The sequence below is a fragment of the Panthera uncia genome (assembly GCF_023721935.1).
Source record: "Panthera uncia isolate 11264 chromosome D3 unlocalized genomic scaffold, Puncia_PCG_1.0 HiC_scaffold_8, whole genome shotgun sequence".
NCBI classification, from domain to species: domain Eukaryota; kingdom Metazoa; phylum Chordata; class Mammalia; order Carnivora; family Felidae; genus Panthera; species Panthera uncia.
In genome coordinates, this window is record NW_026057586.1 from 78,572,577 (window position 1) to 78,593,254 (window position 20,678).

Below are 20,678 nucleotides of genomic sequence, written 5' to 3' on the forward strand. Positions count from 1 at the left end.
TGGTTAAACATCTGACTCTTGATTTCGGCTCAGGCCCTGATCTCACAGTTGGTGAGGTCTGCGCTGTCAGCGCAGAACCTGCCTGAGATTCTCTTTCTCCCTGTCTCTCTGCGCTTTCTTGACACACACACACACTGTGTTTCTCAAGAATACATGTTATTACCTTACTTATTTTTCTGCTTTTGTAGCATTTGAATATTGACTATTTCAGCATACCTATTTTAACTACTTTTTCTATTTCTTGCCATTATTAACAAATGGAATGAATATCATCTTAGGTAGGATAAAAATTATTAATACTTTGGGTATATTCTTCTCTCCTTTATCTTCTCCTTGAAAATCCTTTGGTGATTTGAAGTAATTGGACTTTTAAATTTTGATGCTATAGTGCATTTAACTTAAACCTAACATATCTTTGCCCTTAAAACAATCAGTTTTAATTTTGAGAGTTAAAAACAGGTGCATGTTTAAATTCAGAGTTTGATAAGTGTTTTGCCAATGGATCCTTGTTACTAACAGCACTGCAGTTTTTAAACATTAGATAAATAGTGATTAGAGATAGGATTTTGTGTGAGGTAGTTGATGGAAATGACTGTTTTTAACTGAACTAAGCTGTGATTTTCAAGGTAGCAGCAGAAACATCCAGGGTAGGAAAGTCTGTCATTGTTTTCATAGACAAGGTCAAATTGTGTTGTTTTCACGTGTTTAAACAGTACAGTATATCACAGTTTACTCTGAAACTAAAACAAATGAACTTTTAAAAATGTGGCATGCAAAGGAGTCCTTATACTTCGTTTTGATGAGTTGACTTAACAAAAAGTATCAGATTGTTTGACAGGTTGGCCAAATGATCATGTTTTGGATTGTTTCCTGGAAAAAAAAAAAAAAAAGACTTGAGGCTTTTTATGTAAAGCATATGTTGAATAGTAAAGAGGAATGTACTTTTATTCAGATTTGATGTAGTAATTTTTTTTGTATTCACAAACTTCATACTTAACAAAAACAGAATTAAAAACTATTTCACAGCAATACTTCATGAGTTCCCTTTGCAAATTGTGACAGACTTAAGCCCCTAAATTAATTCCTATGCATGATAAGAGCTCTCAAAAATAGTAATGGGGAAATTACCTCAACATGATAAAGAACATCTACAGAAACCTACACCTCACATCATACTGAATAATGGAAGACTGAATTACTTTCTCACTAAGATCAGGAACAAGGCAAGGATGCCTGCTTTTACCATTCTTATTCAGTGCAATGTTGATGTTCTAGCCAATGCAGTAAGAAAGAAAAAAAAATAAAAGGCATGCAGATCAGAAAGAAAAAAACGGCTGTCCCCATTTGCAGATAAAATCCCAAGGAATGCAAACACACCACCCAAAAACACCCCACTAAGTCTAGAACCAGTAAGTGAAGTCAGTAAGGTCACAGGATACAAGCTGCACAAACAAAAATCATTTATTTCTATATATTAGTGATGAATCTGTGGACAATGAAATTGATAATACAATACCATTTATAATTACTCAAAAAATACCTAGGTGTAGGAGTGCCTGGGTGGCTCAGTCATTTTGAGCATCCAGCTCTTTGATTTTGGCTCAGGTCATGATCCCAGGGTCCTGAGATCCAGCTCTCCGTTGGGTCCCATGCTGAGTGTGGAGGAAGATCTTGGTGATCTAGGACTGCTTAGACCTGAAACCAAAACAGGAGGAGTTGATAAATTTATTACCAACATTAAAAACGTGTACTCTGCAAAAACCCCATTTAAGAGGATGGAAAGAAAAACTGAAGTGGAAGAAAGTACTTGTAAACCCTGCGTGTGATGAAGAGATAGTATCTAAAAAATGTACAGATTTCTCAAAGCTCAGTAGTAAAAACCTAAATAGTCCAACTAGAAAATGGGCAAATGACCCCTGGGCGACTCAGTCGATTAAGCGTTTGGCTCTTAGGTCATGATCTCACGGTTCCGGAGTTCGAGCTCCACATCAGACTTCACACTCACAGTGAGGGGGCCTGCTTGGGGTTCCCTCTCTCCTCTCTCTCTGCCCCTCCCCACACTCATTTTCTCTCTCAAAATAAATAACACTTAAAAAATGGCCAAAGGACATGAAGAGACAAATACATGAGGCAAATATGCATATTAAAAGATATTTACCATTATTAGCCCATTAGGAAAATGCACATTAATTAATTATAACCAGTTATTAACTACATACCTGTCAAGATGGCTCAAATAAACAGTGACAACACCAAATGTGTTGTAAAGAGAAGAGGTGGAGAGTCAGGATCAATTATGTGTTGCTAGCAGGGCTAGCAATAAACAGTTCGGCGGGCAGTTTGAAAAACAACTAACCATGCAGCTACCTACCATGCAGCCCTCCATGCCCTCCTGGGCATGGATCCTAGATCTGTAAACACACATATTCACACAGAAACCCGTATACCAGTGTTTGTGGCATCTTTATTAATAAAAGCCCCACATTAGAAACAACACAGATGTCCTTCAACATGTGGAAAGTTAAAACTGTAATAAAGTCATACAGTGGAATCCTTACTGGTTAATAAAAAGGACACACAACAGCCTGGTTGCATCTCCAGTGAATTATATTGAGTGAAAAGGTGAATCCCAAAAGTTATGTACTGTAGGAGTCCATTTATACGACATTCTTAAAATGACTTAATTATAGACATACAGAACAGATCAGTGGTTGCCAGGAATTCAGGTGGGGAGGGTAAGGGAAGTTAATATGGCTCTTAAAAAGGGGTCATCAGGGATCTTTGTGATGATGGCAGTGTTTTCTACCCTGGGAGATACAAGACATTCTCTTAAGATAGTTATGCAAGCAGTTAGCACTGGGGGGCACTGGATAAAGGGTGCAGGAGATATTTCAGTATTACTTCTTACGACTGTGTATGAATATACAATTATCTCAAAATAAAATGCTTAATTACAAAATATAAGTGAATTATTTTTCCTTTCACTAGATAAGGAAAAATAATTCATGTATATTCTGTTTTACTTTTTGGCATCTGTATAGTTTGCTGGCTATATAAAATGTGAATCCCAATCAATATCTATTTCCATGACTGTTCCTATCCTTTTAGAGGTGTTGAAAATTGATCTTTGAACAACATACCCTTTAATCTGGACACAGATTATTTTTCCCCTTTATTACTTGAAAACTTAGCTATCCTCAGACTCCTCAGAAAACATGGTTTTAGAAATGTGCTTCTTGGTCATAATATAATTAGTATCTTCCTTCATGTTTAGAATTTCTCTTCCAGACTAATAGCAGCTGTGATGTGACAGTGATTGTTTGACTTTGTTAACTATATTGTGTATAATGTAATACTGGTGAGGAGTTACTGATGTTAATACAGATTACTCTAGTCCTGAAAACCAGGAAAAAATCCAGTGAATGAGAAAAGTGACACTATTGTTGGCATTCTAAAATTCTGCAGGGATTTCCATTGTAGTTAAAATCAACCCCATCTTCTTGCTGTGTTCGAGAGGCTTTTCATTGATTTCTGTTAAGAGGAAAAGCTTTTTTTAACTTAAAAAAGAAAAAAAAAAGCTGTACTCTCCAGGCCCTGTGGATTATTAAGATCTTTTAGTAGGCACTTGCTCTCTCTGGGAAAGAGCTGTTAAAGTCAGAAGGAACTCTTGGTATTTGATTAAATGGAAGAGTTGGATTAGTACAGATTCCAGATTTAATGTGGCGGATATTCACCCTTATACGTCCCCCATGATTAACATTGTTCTATTTTCTATATTTTAGAAATAAAATTTTAGCATATGCTGTTTTGCATTAAAAAATGACGTTAGAGAATATCTGATAAATTGAACTTTTTTTGGAAAGACATTTAAAAACAGTCATTAAAATGTAATTTACAGTGAAAACAATGTGTCTAGCATTGTTGGATAGTTAATAGTTCTGAGGAGATAAAACCATGATACTGGAAGGAATGACAGTGATAGCTAACATTGGAGCATAATTTATGTGTCATACATTGGTCAGAGCACTTTTTTTGTAGTAACTCATTTTATTATAATATTACCGTGAGGTACAGACTGTACTCTGGTTTCCTCTGTGTTGATGGGGAAACTGAGGCATGGAGAAGTGAAGTAATCTCCCAAAGGACACGTAAGTGGTAGAGAAGAGCATTTGGCTCCAGGGTCTGTGGTTTTAACCATGACTTCTGCAGAGAAATGAGAGCATGTATAATAAAATGTGAACTGTGATTTCATAGGGAATGGGAGGCTAAAATCTGTGGGCTAGAGTCATTAAGTCCGTTTGCGTGGAGAAAACAAAAAACTTAGGACAAGTGTGGGTAGGAAGGTGGTAATAGCAGCCTGAGCACAAAGCACTGGATATTAATAAACATACCGTTTGCAGCATCGCGCTGAGCTGGTTGGAAGCTGCAGGTTTGTTTTGGAAAACAGTAGAAAAGACGGGTTAAATTAGTGTAAGAACTTTGAATTGCAAAGTGTGGACTTGGCAACACATTTTATGGGCTGCTGTTGAAAAGAACAGCAAATCTATCATAGATGCACTAATGAGAACTTTTAGAACTGGAGTCAGCTATGAAGGTTATCACTGCATCTTTGCTCTTTCATCTGTCCACCCTTACTTACTCTAAGTTTTGTGTTTTAGTTTTGCTACTACGATAATCCAGGGGCAGGGTAGTGAGACACAAGCAGTAGGCCAGTATCTCGACGCTTGGACTCGGGCACTGGCTTTTCTACGTTGTTAGTATAACGAATGACCTTGTAATGGGCTATTAATCATTTGTGATTTAATTTCCTCAGCTGTATGATGGGCTTCGTATCACGTGCGTAACTCAGGATTTCTGTGACAATTAAGTGAAATATTTTCCTGAAAAAAATAATTTACTGTGCAGTAACTCCAATAAACAGGGATGAAAATGCAGACATAGAAATTGAAGCTTTCCTTACCCCATGGGGTGTGTAGGAAGACTTTGTTTCTTTCTTTAAACTTGGTATCTAATCTCTTCTGGTTTGGGGCTTTATAGTTTACTGCTTGTTTTGGGTTAGCAGGTGTGATCTGGTCACAGAACGCTCAGGTAGGGGAGAGAAGACACATTAAGATATGTAACCAACATTACATACAAAAAGGTGTTTTGTGAGACAGTTATAGCTATGCTATTGTAATTCAGAAGAGAGATTATTGCTGCTTGGGAGAAATAAGAATGCTTTGTGGAGGAGGTAGTATTTGAAAATGATGAGCTTTGAAAAAAGACTGTGATGAGATGCTGAGGTGAAATAAAGGCATGGAGAAAGGCAAGTGTGTGACCAGCAAAATTGTTACTTTTGTAATAAGTGGGCAGGGCCGGGAGTAATAGGTAGTAGATCAAAAAAGAAGGATGGGGCCAGACTACCAAGGGCCTTGATGGGTAGGCTAAGGAATTTTGGACTCTGCATGTTGTTAAATGTCATAGTCAGCAATCCTGTAGATTTTTCATAAGGTATTAACCTAATGACAATTTTAGGTTTGCAAAGATCTTTGAAACATCTTTGGAAGATTCGTGTTGGAAATAACAAATCAGGAATGAACTTGTGTTACAGTGATGAGTCTTGTTATTCGTATTCCAGTTGGTTATATAGGTTTCTCGTATTTTTAAAAATAAGAAAGGCATCGTTGCCTTTATTGCTTCCTTCTGGTTATACAATAATATTGCTTTCTACTGACTACTTTGTAGGAGGGTAAACATTTTGTAGTTTTTCATAGTTTGATTAAATCGAATCCCAGTTTTCACCAGTTACGAAGTTTAGCCACATGAGATACTTTAAGAAAAAGATGTCTGTATATTAAAATTTCTTGGTGTACATTTTTTATAACATTTATGTGAGTTGCCACCTGCTGGTAATCCGACACAAGTCTTTTGTATGTGCTTGCTGGCTTTTCTTCGGCCTTTTGTGATTCATTAACACTGAAGTGAATTCTGTGATGATACTCCTAAATGTTTTCTTTTGAAACTCAAATCAAACACTGTATCCTTGTGAGAAATCCCACCACCATGCACAATACTATTTCTAACTGGCATGGGTCATAAATATTTGGTAGTGATTGTCAAATAAGCCTCACATTGTATTGAAATTTTAATAGGAACGACTTTTAGTTCTCTTGTAAAACCGAGAATGCCAATTCAAGTGATAAATAGTTAATGGTTTTTAGATATGTGGTTTAAATCAAAATAATGACTTTTATTGATTTTGTGTGTGTGCGTGAATATTTGACATCAGGAAAGTAGTTCAAACCTGCAGCTTAGATAGATAGAGGTCTGGTATAATTGACATCTCCGGAAATTGTTCAGATCTCAAGTTGGATAAATGACCTATTGTTACTTTACTGAGATTTTGAATGTTTGCCACAGAATTTTTTTCTTAAGCTGCATTTCTTTGAAGCCTAAGTTTTATTATTCTTATTGCTTCCTGGAAAACCTCATTTTAGTGACAGATTTGATTCAAAGTGAGACATTGGATCGTTGCCACTTAGCTGAAAACATCCCTCTCTTCTTTGTTACACAAACTTTACATTTCCTGAAAGTATACTACAGTTTCCATTTATGCACTTTTAAAAACTCTATTTTCCATACCGTCCATGTTCTATAACTGCTAATTTACTTCTGTTAATTTTCATTACTTAATACTGAAATACAGTGTCATCCGCCACATTTCCTGCAGATTGATTGTAATTATCCTGAAAGTTTAAGGTTTAACTGAAGATTGTGACAGCCTTACGAGAGGGTATTTGACTTTCTGAACATTGAATTGCCTTCTTCAGTGTGCTCTCTGCAGCTAATGAAGAGTACGTTTGTTGAAACCCCATGTTTGTTTAATCAGTTCTTTGGACTCAGGACTGAAGCAGTGGCACAGTGAGGTTAGATTGTAGGCGGTAATCCTTCTTAAATGAGGCTTAAGGGGAATTGGCATGGTGGTTTGCAAACCATATTTGGAGTCTTGCTGGCTTCTACTCATTGTGATGTTATGAACCTCAGAATTTTGTCCTAACCCGGTTGTCTCAGACGGTTCTCTCAAATACTTGTCAAGGAAGGTATGTGTGTATTTATTTAGTTAGTTCATCTTTACACACGCATGCACGCACACACTCCCTTTTTTTTTTTTTTTTGCACAAGGAGAATTTATAACCCACTTAGGAAAAGAATCTGATGTTGATTTTTTTTCCCCTTTACTTTTCCTTACACTGAAAAAAAGTAGTGCTTTCATTTCATTGACTCCTATGAATTTTTAAACAGAAATAGGGTAAACTTTCAGAAATTGTGAATGCACTGGGTTATTTGTCTTATAGTTGAAAAATGACATTTCACCTTAATGGGTGGTTTGGTCGAATTACGAAATTGACCTAAGGGTTTCAGTACCAAAGTACATGTTTGGCTATAAACACTGGGAATTGACGGTTCTTGAATTCATAAGGTGCTGTTCAGAAATTTGGAATTTGGTGTTTTAAATCAAATGCTCTGGGTGATACTTAGTCATTTGATTTGGTATGCTCTATAATGCTATTTTATACATTAACTCAGTTTTTCAGATTGATTTAAAAATTTGCATTTTAAAATGTAGTCTGCCATTCTTCTGTTTAAGTAACACTGAACTGAAGAAGTTACTTATGTGTGGTTTCATTTAAAATTTCTATTATAGAATTTATTTGCCCACAGCATGGTTTGGCAGAATTTCAGAATTCTTGGCACAGTTATAATCTACAGACCTTTAACCACTGTGAATTTAGTTCCCCATATTTACACACAGCCTAGTAGTTGTTATAAACTATTGCCAGTTGTAGTCTCCTATTACTTTCAGAACTTCTGATCTTTTTAAAAAGGTGGTTGTCATATCTTAAATCTGCTTTTCTCCCAACAAATTTTTGGTTACATTTTTTCATATGTAGACTACAGGAAATGTGTGCAGTAATTCATTCATTTCTTCCTTTGATGAACATTCACTGCCTGTCTGCTATGTGCCACGCAGTATATAGTTACTAAAGCACTGTCTTGAAACTCCGTGCGGTTAAAATCTCAAGAAGGGAGATACATATACACATCTTTCTGTAGTACTTGGAGCGCAGCATGTTAGGGCGATCAGAGTACTCTGAAAGTGCAGAAACTTTGGGGTGGTTGGGGAATTTATAAAGAGACGGTCCTTGAATAGTGACCCAGATTTCTGGGTGGGATGAGTAAACACGTGACGTTCGTTGGAGTCCACTGGTTCCTACATTCCGCACTGGTTTTGTGGATCTCTACGTTTATGAGAAGGTACTTACGCTTCTCTGCTTCTCCCTTTTGCTTTTGTAAAAATGTGTTTTCTACGTTGGGCATGATACAGTAGAGAATGAGAAAGGGACAGTGCCAGAGAGGATGGGTGGAATTTGCTGGAGCGGTGTTTTTCAGGAAGCTATGAAAGATAGCAACAACACAGAAGTGAGGGTTTGGCTCTAGACGAGAGCAGGGACATGCCGTGTGTAGTATTGGGAGCGAAGACAGATAGGTAATAGATGTGGAACGTGGAACTTCTCTTTCTGACTGTCATTGTAAAAAGAGGCAAGGTCATCACCTGAGAGCTAAGATGGAGGAAGAGGTGTCAGAGGTCTGTGGAGAGTAGAAGAAGAAAGGGTTAGTTGCCAGGAGAGCAGGAAAGTGAGGGGCCTTGGGAAACGTGATTTAATTGTCTGCACAATGCCAAGAGCCCACTTAAGTTGTGGTTTTGAATTTAAACTAAGACCAGTTTGTGTGGGGTTGAGCTTTTGTCCTCACATTTGACTGCACAGGCTCAGGCCCAGGGTACAGGTGGGGAGCTGGAATGAACCAGGGTTTTGCCAGAGTGTACCAGGAAATGAGATGCAAGGGAGATGAGGGTTTATGCGCGGTGGTGACTGCAGTGAGCGGCCATGAAGATTAAACTGGAAGAAGGCATGGGAGTGGGGTAGTGAAAGGTGGTGGGACCTGTGGGTTGGTTATAAACTCCCCGAGGTTCCCACTTCCTGGAAGTTCATCAGCTTATAACAATTTGAAATATGATTTTAGGTCTTGGTGTTGGTAGTAGGAGTTTGTTTAAACATGCCTGCACTTCCCCCAAAAAAGTTTGTTTTCAGATTTTTCTAGTGTTCCAATTAAAAAACCCCGCAATCTGTAGAAATGTAATCTTTTCCCCATGTTGTTCTATCTCACAAACCTTACTTTGCTTAAAACTTTGCTTTAAAGTGATTGTTTTACAGTGTAATTTGTGATGACATGAGAGTGTTTTGTATTCCTGTTGCCTAAGTTGCCAGTTTCCAGTTGGATGACGTGCAAAGGAAATTTCGGTTTAACCAATATAAGACATATTCTTTTTTTTTTTAACATTTATATATTTTTGAGAGACGTACACACGTGAGTGAGGAAAGGGCAGAAAGAGGGAGAGAGAGAATTCTAAGCAGGCTCTGCCACCACAGAGCCCTGTACCCGGCTCAAGCTCAGGAACCATGAGATCATGACCTGAGCTGAAATCAAGAGTCATATGCTTACCCGACTGAGCCAGACAGGCACCCCTGATAAAATGCATATTCTTAAACAGAAAACCAAATGCTTGAATGAGAAATTGTTTTTAAAGTCAGATTGTAACTTTTTTTTTTAAAGGAAGAGTGTTTATAAATGAAGTATACAGATAGATTTTAAGGTGAATGTTTCTATTTAAGAAAGAACTAGGGATGCTTGGCTGGCTCAGTCAGTAGAACATGTGACTCTTGATCTTGGGGTTGTAAGTTCAAGCCCCATGTTGGGTGTAGAGATTACTTAAAAATAGTCTTTATTAAAAAAAAAAAAACTAGTCTCCAGGTTCTTTAGAAATTTCTTCCACATATAAATAATATAATTATATGGTAAGGTGGAACTGTTACAGCCTTGATTAGTCCTTTAGATTTGATTAGTACTTTAGAAATGTTAAAATACATACTACTTTAAATAAATTCTATTAGATGCACTTAATTAAGATTCTACTGTTTATTGCACACAAATTGATTGATGTTGGTGGACCTGTGTCCTGTAGGAGTTGGGAGGGCATGATGTGTAGTGCATCTTCTGGGGACTTTAGATGGGAGCATCGATAATTTGTCTTTGCCAGGGTTTCTCCGTCTTAGCACCGTTGACACTTGAGGCTGGTTAGGCCGAGTTTGGGGAGCTTTCCCGTGCACTCTAGGAAGTGTAGCCGCATCTCTGGTCTCGATCCACTTGATGCCAGTAGCACACTTCTCTCTCCTCAGTCTTGGCAATCAAAAATGTCTCTGAAATTTGCCAGATGTCCTGTAGCAATAAAAATCGCTCCAGGTTGAGTACCAACGATTTATGGTAATAGAAGAGAGACCCAGGGGCTCGTATTTGGGTAGATGTGGAGTTGGGAGCCTGCAGAAATTATTTTTTAGTTACATTCCTTAGTGAAAGTTGGAAGTGAGGTCATGAGAGAAAGAGGAAGCAACAGACAGGTGAATAGTTCTTTAGCTTTGCCTTTGCTCTGTGGTAATTGACGCTGAAAACACTGGCGTTTTGGAAATTTCCTGACCCACAGCACTTCAGCCTGACATAATATGCTCTAATATTCATAGACTTACTCAACAAATATCATCTTTCTCTTATAGTCAGTGGTCTTATTTAAAAAAAAAAAAAAGTTTCCATTCTTTTTGACTTGATTTTGGGCACATCTAACCATTGGTTCTTTCTAGAGAATATTTCTGTTCACGCTGCCTATTAAGTCTCACTTTTTTGGCTTTGTGTGTTTTCCTCTTACTTGAGCTCCATTCCACAGATAGCCGGTAATAGTAATTAAGAGTCTTCTGTTGTAAATAGCACCAGATTGGGCAGTGTGGCCAAGCCACGAAAACTGGGGTGAAATCCTTTTGATTGCTCCTGTTAGCTTACTGCAACAATACAGAATGGAAAAAGCCACAAAGTAAGTTTCTGGGATTATAGAGATGGTCACGTAAAAGACATTTGATAGTTAAGAGATGTGACCAGCATCTTTCGTGTACTTACTGAAATGTTGTTGGGATCTCAGGTAATTATTTAAACTCTTTTTAATAGATATGGCCATAGACTCAGAATATCGCTGGCTTAGCTAGGTCAAGTGTTGCTTGTTCTGTAAGGAGGGACTGTTGCATGGAGAATGGCCATACCGATCTATGATTATACTTCAAGATTTTAACCCAGTCTCTTTGGTTTTGCCTCCCTTCTCCCTTCTCTTTCTTCCACTCTCCTCTTGCATTTTAAATTTTTTTTTTTTTTCAACATTTTTAATTTATTTTTGGGACAGAGAGAGACAGAGCATGAATGGGGGAGGGGCAGAGAGAGAGGGAAACACAGAATCGGAAACAGGCTCCAGGCTCCGAGCCATCAGCCCAGAGCCTGACGCGGGGCTCGAACTCACGGACCGCAAGATCGTGACCTGGCTGAAGTCGGACGCTTAACCGACTGCGCCACTCAGGCGCCCCTCCTCTTGCATTTTAAAAAATAGTGATGTGAATGTCCCAGTCACCTGGCACCATCGTTTGACCTTGAGAAGCCTTCCCAGTTATCCTTAACCCCTATATATAACATCATTTTTTTTTTTTTTTTTTTTACTTTTATTGTATACAAACAATATTTGGTCTTTGTCCACAATTCCTCTGGTTCTACCTAGGCAGAAACAATTTTATATTAAAATTCTGTATTGTAATATGAGTTAGGAAAAAAGATAATCTGTAGTACTTTTTGACATCAAAATGCTCCTTTTAAAAGCTCATATTAAATGTATATAATAGATAAATTGGAGATTTTTAAGTCTTTTGTTGGAAAAACTTCTAAAACAACTTTGGCTGGACTTAAGAAACATAGTCATAGTTATTCAGTACCTTTCCAGTTGTGTTTTGTATGTATGCCCCCTTTACTTTTATTGTATACAAACAATATGTGTTATATTTTCAAAATGTAGCTTCTGGGAGGAAATAAGAATACACTTTCAAAATGGGTAGTGCAAAACATTGATTCATTTCACAGAATTCATTCTGATACAGATTGATTTGCCAGCAGAGAGCAAAACTATATAGTCCCTGGTAAGTTCTTTATATTCTGAGCCCACTTAAGAAAAAGATGAGTTAGATTTATTTCTCATTTCAAAGTGCCTTCCAAATGCTATGCAGTCAAAATATTTTAGAAGTGAATATTGAGTTTGATTCCGCGTAACACGTTTGGAATTCCTAGGGTGTGCTAGGTACTACAGGCTTGATTAATACACTGTCCTTTGTTGAGAGGCTAGCAGGAAGAAAGTAAGGAAGGACTCTGTTCTTTACACTGAGGTAAAGACAGCGTAAGTGAATTTTGAGAGTGGTATAAATGTGTCGCAGGATTAAAGTTTATTTTGCTATTAGTAAAGATACATTCATATTCTTCTGCTTTAATTTTCAGAATCATCTAGTGCATTACTTTGTAGTTCAGTCTCAAAGAACAGTTTGCCCTGTTAGTCTTTAGGACTCTAGTTCTTTCTAACTGTGCAGAAATTAGAATTGTTTGTCAACTTGTATAAACTTAGGCTTCTGAAAATATTTTACTACAAAATATTCTGTTATCGAAGGTTTTGGTTGAGTACCAAAGAGTACGATAACAGCTAGCCATCATAAACATAACACAGATCAGTAGAACTAACTCTGAAAATTCTGCGTCACCTATTAAGAATTCTGTCTTGGGAATTCCAATAAAGAAAGTACTTTTATAAAATTTAAGTTGGTGTTAGTAAATACTTTTGTTGACACTGACTTTCTTCTAAATATGATAATGAACTCTTTTGATGTTTTTTTTGTGACAGATTTTTCTTCTTACGTGTTTTTAGTAACATAAAATTAGTTATTCAGGAAGATAATCAGTAATGAAAGAGGCTTGTTGAGTATAGTAACAATTGTATGGTTGGGTACCAAGTTAGTATCAATAGAGAAGGCGATTTTAAAATTATGCTAAGTATCAGTACCTGAGAAATTTTCGTGTGAGATGACGGAGATTCTAGGCAAAGTGATGTTTCAAAGTACTTGTGCATGGAGGGAACAAAAATTACATTGGGAAGACGGATGGGTGACTATAAAAATGCGCGTAAATTATGTAAGAATTTGTCTTTACCTGAGAATTTATCTTTATCTGAGACTGGATATTTAGGGTTTGAAAGATTATGAATTGGTATAATCGTCTTGAGAATTGCTTTCTTTCCAAGCAGAATCCTGATATTTGTGTAAGTGCAGACATAGGCAAAACTAATCTGCGGTAATAGAAATCAGGAGATTTCTATTGTTGGGAGATAATGCCTGGGAGAGGCCATGATGGCGGTGGGAGGTGAGGGTTCTGGAAAGTTGATTATATTCTGAGTTCGGGGTGATGGTGATGGTTTGGCTGGGGGAGGGGAGGTGCTAGTTACACAGATGTGTTCACTTTGTGAAAATTAGTTGAGTTGTATTCTTACCATGTTTGCATTTTTCTGTATATGTGTTTTCTGATGCTTAAATAAAAATTCACCTAATAAGAAAAATGCAGTAGGAGCTAATGCAACTGACCTATTCCAAAACTTAAGGATTTGAGCAATGATGAGGCAGTGGATATAGAATGGTTTTCTTGCACTCTAGGCATTTAATGAAACAAATTCAAGAAACTTGCCGTCTTTATTCTCAGTTCTCAATTCCTTATACATACCACAGGTCAGAGCCACTGAGATCACTGATCCCTTACCCTCTCCACCCCTTCCTGCCTTTGGAGTCTTAATATTCTTTTTTATTTTCTGGGAGAGGCAGTAGCGAGGTATTTTTCTATGTGAAGATGTTTCTGTATTTTCATATAATCAGGTTTTCACTTGCTTTTTATCTCGTGCGTTAGACTTCCACATTCACTTTGAAAATTCTAAAAGCTAAATTTGTTATCTGTTCAGATAGGTGTTGGCAACTAGTAATGACTGTTCCACAGAGACGTCCCGTAGAGATAAACATCTTAAACAGACCCGGATCGGAGAGACTGGCTCAGTGCATGTGGCGCCTGTCTGTTAGCAGGAACGTCGCAGAGCCAGATATAGTTTGGATCTGAGGTTACTTGGAGTTGAACCTTTTCTCTTTTTTCTCGTGAAGAAATTACCAGTTTGAAGTATATGCAGCCCGCATCTCTGTAGATCCAACTCTAGCTTCACACCTAGAAGAGAACGACTTGAGTAACTCCAGTGAATTTGGTGTTTCTCTGCTGATTCGATTCCTCTTCCCAGAGTTTATCTTAGGATGAGTATTCACCTCTGGTCAGTTACAGTGGATTTCCTTAATTTGTTCACCTTAACTAATCACAGAGAAGCCTTATATCTTAAATTATGTGGTGGCTTTTTCTAGTTTGTATACTGTTAGCCGCTGCTTTCTCTGCTTAGCCACTGGGAAACATCTATTTCCTTAGGTTATTGTCTTTTCTATTTATACTGTGTAGTACTTCCGTTAACCTTTGCCTGCAGATGCAGAGTTGTTGTGTTCCCAGATTTCATAGAAATGCTTGCACTGGGCCATCCTAGGTTTGCCATTCTTCCTCTTCTCATTGTGAGAACATTCACTCAATTGACTGCTTTTCCTTTTTTGATTTCTGTAATTAAGGCAAGTTAAGTGATATTGAAGCATTTAATTTTATTTATTTGGTAATATGGAAATGAAAATAGAGTTGGTTGTATGGCTGATATTTCGTCTGTCAGTCATTAAGCCAATATTTAGAAATATTTACCAATTTCACATTTCTCTATTTTCATAACAAACAGAAGCATACTCTGTGAGGCAACTGAGGAAAGGAAATGTAGTATGTTAAACATTTCTGATTTAATTTCGTTCTTTCCTTGCAAACATGGTAAAGCAACAAGCTGTGAAACAGGAATGTGTATTTTTCATTGTAGCATATATATTTTTTTATTATACCATATTTAAAAATACCTCTGTTGGTATCTATTCTACATCTTACCATGTCAGAATAGGGCTGTCATTTTACTTTGCCTGTGTCTCTGAATGATAGTGACATAGTTTCTTGATTTTGTTGGTCTCTATAGTAGTTTTATCAATATATGTGATAATTCTATTTGCAGAACACCTATTTGTAGTACTGTTCCTGGCTATGTTATATTTAGCTGTTGAAATTTTATTTTAAGGTGTTGACACTCATTTTTGAAAACATGAGAAGGAAGTTTTTGCTAAAAAGTTCACTTTTGAGTCTGTCCTCCTTTTTCCCATGGGTGATAGTTACTTTCGATTGAGGATCACTAGTTTGTCAAACTGCTAGGAGTACTACTATTACTACTACTTCTCCTCGTCGTTGTCCTCCTCCCCCTCCTCCCCCTCCCTCTCCTTCTCTTCTTCCTCCTCCTTCTTCTCCTTCTCCCTTTTTTTTTGAGTGCTTCTAGTGTGCCATATACCTATATCCAAAGATTGAACAAGACATATTTACTGATCTCGATTATATCACCATCTATATCTTCTATGAAAGGTCTTAGCTCCTGGGCTGATAGTGACAGCTTTTGTCCACTGTGAGAACTCAGAATAATACTTGGTTTTGCTTCAAAATGAGTTGGAAGGAAGCATGATTCCGTAATGTGGGAATGCTTACGTCTTGAAAGACACTGTGGTTAGAAAGATGGAAACTAGTATATACTGAGAACTTTGCGCCAGTTTATGAGGCATTTTTATATATGTTATCTCCATTATTATTCTTTACAATGATGCTATCATGTGTATATAGTTTTCTGTGTCTACTGAGGTTCCAAGAAATGGATGGATTCAAGGTAACACAGATGCAAAGTGAAGGCTCAGTTTTAAGGTGTGGAAGCTGGGCCTCTAGGGCTTTTTGACCTCACACCTTTTTAGTATGCTTTATTGCCTTGGGTAGATGCTTAGCATTCCAGATAATGTAACTAGTGAGGAGGAAAAAGAGGCCTAAGTTTTATAAAATGTACTTTGATTTTCTGTGGGCACTTATAGAAAATAGGCTTCTCATTTCTAGAGAGAGAAAACTGGAAGATGTTGTTTCAGCTATATTTAATAATTTAAGATGTATGGTGAAAAGGATCTCTTTGGTAGTGATATCATAAGCTATGATATCACATTATTCCAGTGGAATAATGCCGTAGCATTTTGCTGTGGCCTTTCTCAGTGAGAGTGAGGGAAGGGAATCACATGTGACTCATCTGATTGAGTTTTTCACATCTGGAAACGTGATTCTTTTATTTTAAAAAGGAACACTTTGGTCCGTTTCTAGAGTCACTGACTAGAAGTAAGCAGTTACATAGAAGGGTAACTTCTGCGAAATCTAGGGGTATGTGTTGGGGACATCCTAGTGGGTCTTTTTTTTTTTTTTTAATTTTTTTTTTCAACGTTTTTTATTTATTTTTGGGACAGAGAGAGACAGAGCATGAACGGGGGAGGGGCAGAGAGAGAGGGAGACACAGAATCGGAAACAGGCTCCAGGCTCCGAGCCATCAGCCCAGAGCCTGACGCAGGGCTCGAACTCACGGACCGCGAGATCGTGACCTGGCTGAAGTCGGACGCTTAACCGACTGCGCCACCCAGGCGCCCCCTAGTGGGTCTTGATTGAGTTTTTTGTGGCTCAAAAAAAAAAGGTCCACAGTTTTATGTCATGGGACTCTGCCTGTGGTTTGGTCTTATTTAACACTTGTTGATTTAGAAACAACAAAAGTCTTAGGTAATAAGAAAGAAGTCATGTTTATAAAGACTGCATAAAGCTTATATATATACATATATATATATACACACACACACATACATACATACATACATACATATTAATAAGCTGAGAGGGGCAGTCAGTATTTATTCATAGAACCAAGTTTCTAAAAGATTACCTTTGGTCCGTGTATCTGAATAACATGGTAACATGTAATGGGGATGAATGTGAAGCCCTGCACTGAGGTTTTTAAAAAGCGATTGGCAGGTATATATGGAAGAGATGGGGCTTGATCCAACTGTGAATGAGAAAGAGCTGGGTATTTGGTATGTGACTAATAAAGTTAAGATGATAACTAGGCGGTGTTAATGGAAATGTTGTGTCCAGATCTGGGTAGTTCATCAGTTTCAGTGCTCTGTCTTTATCAGCGATGTCTGGGGTTATATACTCATTTTAGAAAGCTTCGTTTTAAGGACTTTGAAAACTGGACCCATGACAGAGGAGTGGCTGGGATGGGGTTCAATCTGGGGACCATGTTGTATGGGGAGTGGTTATAACAATTGGATATATTTCTCTTAGATGAAAAAGAAAATACTGGGTTTTTGAAGACCCATAAAATAGTCTGTACTGTAGGCAGAAATTTACTTTGAGTTATTCTATAAGAAGCGGGTATAAGTTACAGGATAATAGATTTACCTTGTAAGAATTATTAGAGGTCTTTATAAATCCATTGTCTCACTGGGCAGGGAGCCTCCTTTGCAGCTAAGAGAAATCTCTGGGAAAGAAACTCTTTGGCTCTTTCAAGCAAGGTTTTACAGTGGACTCTTTGGATGCTTGCTCAACAAACCTCAGGGCATCAGTTTTCAAAGAATTGGTCTGTAGCCACAGGGGTGAGTGGGGGTCCTTTAGGCCTTTTCAGGGAACGGAAACAATTTTGTAATATGAAGACATTATTTACCTTTTTTCACTGTGTGGCCATTTGCACTGATGGTACAGAAGCAGCGTGGGTAAAACTGCTGGTGCGTCAGCCTGAATCAGGGCAGAGGAACCAGACTGTACTTGTCAGTCCTTGTGTTCTTCACTGCCACGTGCTCACCAGAGACAGAACCTTAGGTTTCACTTAAGCATGTCCTTGAAGACAAAGAAGTAAAAATTGCTCATTTTATTACATCTTTACCCTGAGTACATGTTTTTTTAATATTCCCAGAGAAAATAAAAAACGGGTATAAAGCACTTGTGTTACATACCGTGGTTTTCTCAAGGGAAAGCATTCATGCCATTAGGAGTTCTGTGCTGAACCAGCCACTTTTTTGGTGGATTGCCATTTCTTCTTGAAAGAACAACTGGTAAACTGTGATTATTCAGACTTAGGTATTTGTATTTGGTAGGTAGGTATTTTCTCCAAAATGAATGAAATGAGCTTGTCAAGGAAAATTGACAATATGTACTGCTTATGATAAAATTTGTGATTTCATGTGAAAATTACATTTTTGAAAACTTGTATCAGTCACTGTTAGTTAATAGGTTTCCTGTGCTTAAAGATTTTTCTGATGAGATCATTGATGATATTAGTAAATGTGATTTTTTGGTGGTATATGGTAAAATGTGTTAGCATATAGAAGATCTGCATAACTCAGTGAACTGGAATTTCCCAGATGACCAGTGTATAGTATTACAAAGCTGTGTACAGCTGAAAGATTGACTTGGCATGCAGGATAGATTGTCGAGACAATTGTGTGACAGAATATGCAAAATTTAGTGATACAGTTTTAAAATTTATTATTATTTTTAAATGTTTATTTATTTTGAGAGATAGCTTGTGTGAGCAGGGGAGGGGCAGAGGGAGAGGGGGAATCCCAAGCAGGCTTCCTGCTGCCAGCACAGAGCCCCACATGGGGCTCAATCTCATGAACCATGAGATCATGATCTGAGCTGAAATCAAGAGTCTGACGCTCAACTGACTGAGCCACCCAGGTTTTTTCTGATACAGTTTTTAGATTTTACAGTTCAGTTAACATTTTGGAAACTACCATGTATTGGGTTTTGGCATAGTATCCACAATTAACTGAAAGGGTTATTAAAATGCTCCTCTCTTCTCCAACTTTGTGCTTATGCGGAGCCACATTTTCTTTGTATGCTTTAACCAGGACAGTGCTTTACAGTGTGTTCAGTGTAGAAACAGATATGGCATGCCAGTTATCTTCTGTTATGGCAGACATACAAGTGATTTGCAAAAATGAAAATGAGTACCCCTCTTTTCACTAAATTTGTTTTTGAAAATATTTTTTTCCTAAAAATGTTTGTAATGGGCTTATTTTATTTAAGTGAATTAATATATACTAATTTTTTCTTAGTTTTAATTTCCAATGCAGTAAATGTTGATAAATACAACTCCTATAAACAAAAAACTCTTTGCAGTCCTCTGGAATATTTAAGAGTCTAAAGGGGTTCTGAAACCAAAACATGTGAGACCATTGTTTGAGGCTAGCTAACACCTTAGCTTTATAGTTGCATCAGTTTGCCCAGAGTTTGGTCCAGCTCAGGAGACCTGAGCCGCTTAGGAAGAAGTTGATTTTATAATCCACAGTGTGTGTTAGTTAATTGGCACGTTAGCTAATTGTTACTTTTTCAGAGAGTAGGAAACCTCCTCATTCTCCAACATCTCCATTTTATATTGTCTTAGTACCTGAGAAACTAAGATAGAAGTCAGAAGGTTGCTTGGTGAACACAGGATCAAAGGAGTTCGATGGGTTTCTGGCACATTTTACTCAGGTTATTAGAAAGCCTAATACCGTGTCCCTGCTTCCTAATAGTAAGTGCCTCTGTGTTGTCTAGTGTCTACTGTGTTTGTCGTCGTTTCTGCTTTAGACAGCCTCCTTTTTAATTCCTTTAAAAAATTGTGTCACACAGAGTTCCATTGTCTCATAAGTGATTCAGTGCTGTAACAATTGTATATAATATTTACAATTTAGTCATGTTTCTCCGGGGCCAAACTCGGATCACTTTGATTGGATTCACCAGACGTCTTAGTTCTGTCGCACTTTGAGGACTCCTTCAGGCTAGCTTATTCCTTCTCACTGGCTTTCATTTCAGGGGGTGTTTGGTTTTCTCCTCCTCCCTGTCTCCCCTGCTCCCCTGCCTTGTCTGTAACACCTGGTGGGGTCCATTTTGGATCATGTTATTTTAACAAGTATGTGAGTCTCTATATTGCGTATACCTGGCACTTGTGTTTTTCTCCCTCATACAGTGTTGATGGAATTGTTTAAACAGAAGATTGTCTTTTTTAGGATGTTGAAGAAGTGTTGAAGAAGAGAATTCTTATTTCAATTTGCATCTTGTCTTGAATCATCCCTAGGTCCAAATAAGATCATAGGAGTTTATAAAACAGGAACACTTCCATGAAGTATCTCATAGGATTGAATAGTTGTGCATATGGAATTGTTTGGATTCTGTAGGCTTATGGGTTGCTCACATTTAAAATGGGTACAGTTTTCTCATCCTTCTGATTGGAGGACTAGTTTCTCATCGCAAAGATTTGTGCCATTCATTTGTTCACTGAGTCAGAAAAAATGTTTATGAAACACCAGGTACTATGCTAGGAGTTGAATAAAGAGGTAGGTTACTTCTATTTAGTACTCTTATTTATTCTCATGACTAATTTAGTTAAATCTTTGTAACATGTAGGATTCTATATTTAGGAATAATTCTTCATTTTGAACTTGAGGACTACATTCACATATGGGTCTTTGTTTTGTACTTCGGACAGGTAGCGAGCATAAGATTGGGTTGGCTTAGTAGGTGGTGGTGATAGACTTGGTACAAATAGTTTAGACGGTCTGTGAAAATTACACGTGGTGTGTTATTATATAGTGTTAAATGATTTTATAAGTTACGCTTTTTTAAAAAGAAAAGCTAATATGGGGGCACCTGGGTGGCTAAGTCGGTTTAGCCTCCGACTCTTGATTTTG

The 20,678-nt window shown here is 37.5% G+C and overlaps 1 protein-coding gene and 1 long non-coding RNA gene across 4 annotated transcripts in view; one reads left to right on the forward strand and one right to left on the reverse strand.

The window, feature by feature from the left end:
* MED13L (mediator complex subunit 13L) overlaps positions 1-20,678 on the forward strand; it is a 304,813-nt gene that overhangs the window by 84,485 nt on the left and 199,650 nt on the right. The gene's annotated exons all lie outside the window — the stretch shown is intronic.
* LOC125914542 (uncharacterized) lies at positions 11,067-11,649 on the reverse strand. The gene is made up of 2 exons (XR_007455333.1): positions 11,488-11,649; positions 11,067-11,243 (listed from the first exon to the last, which is right to left on the reverse strand). It is a non-coding gene; the product is annotated as an uncharacterized LOC125914542 (long non-coding RNA).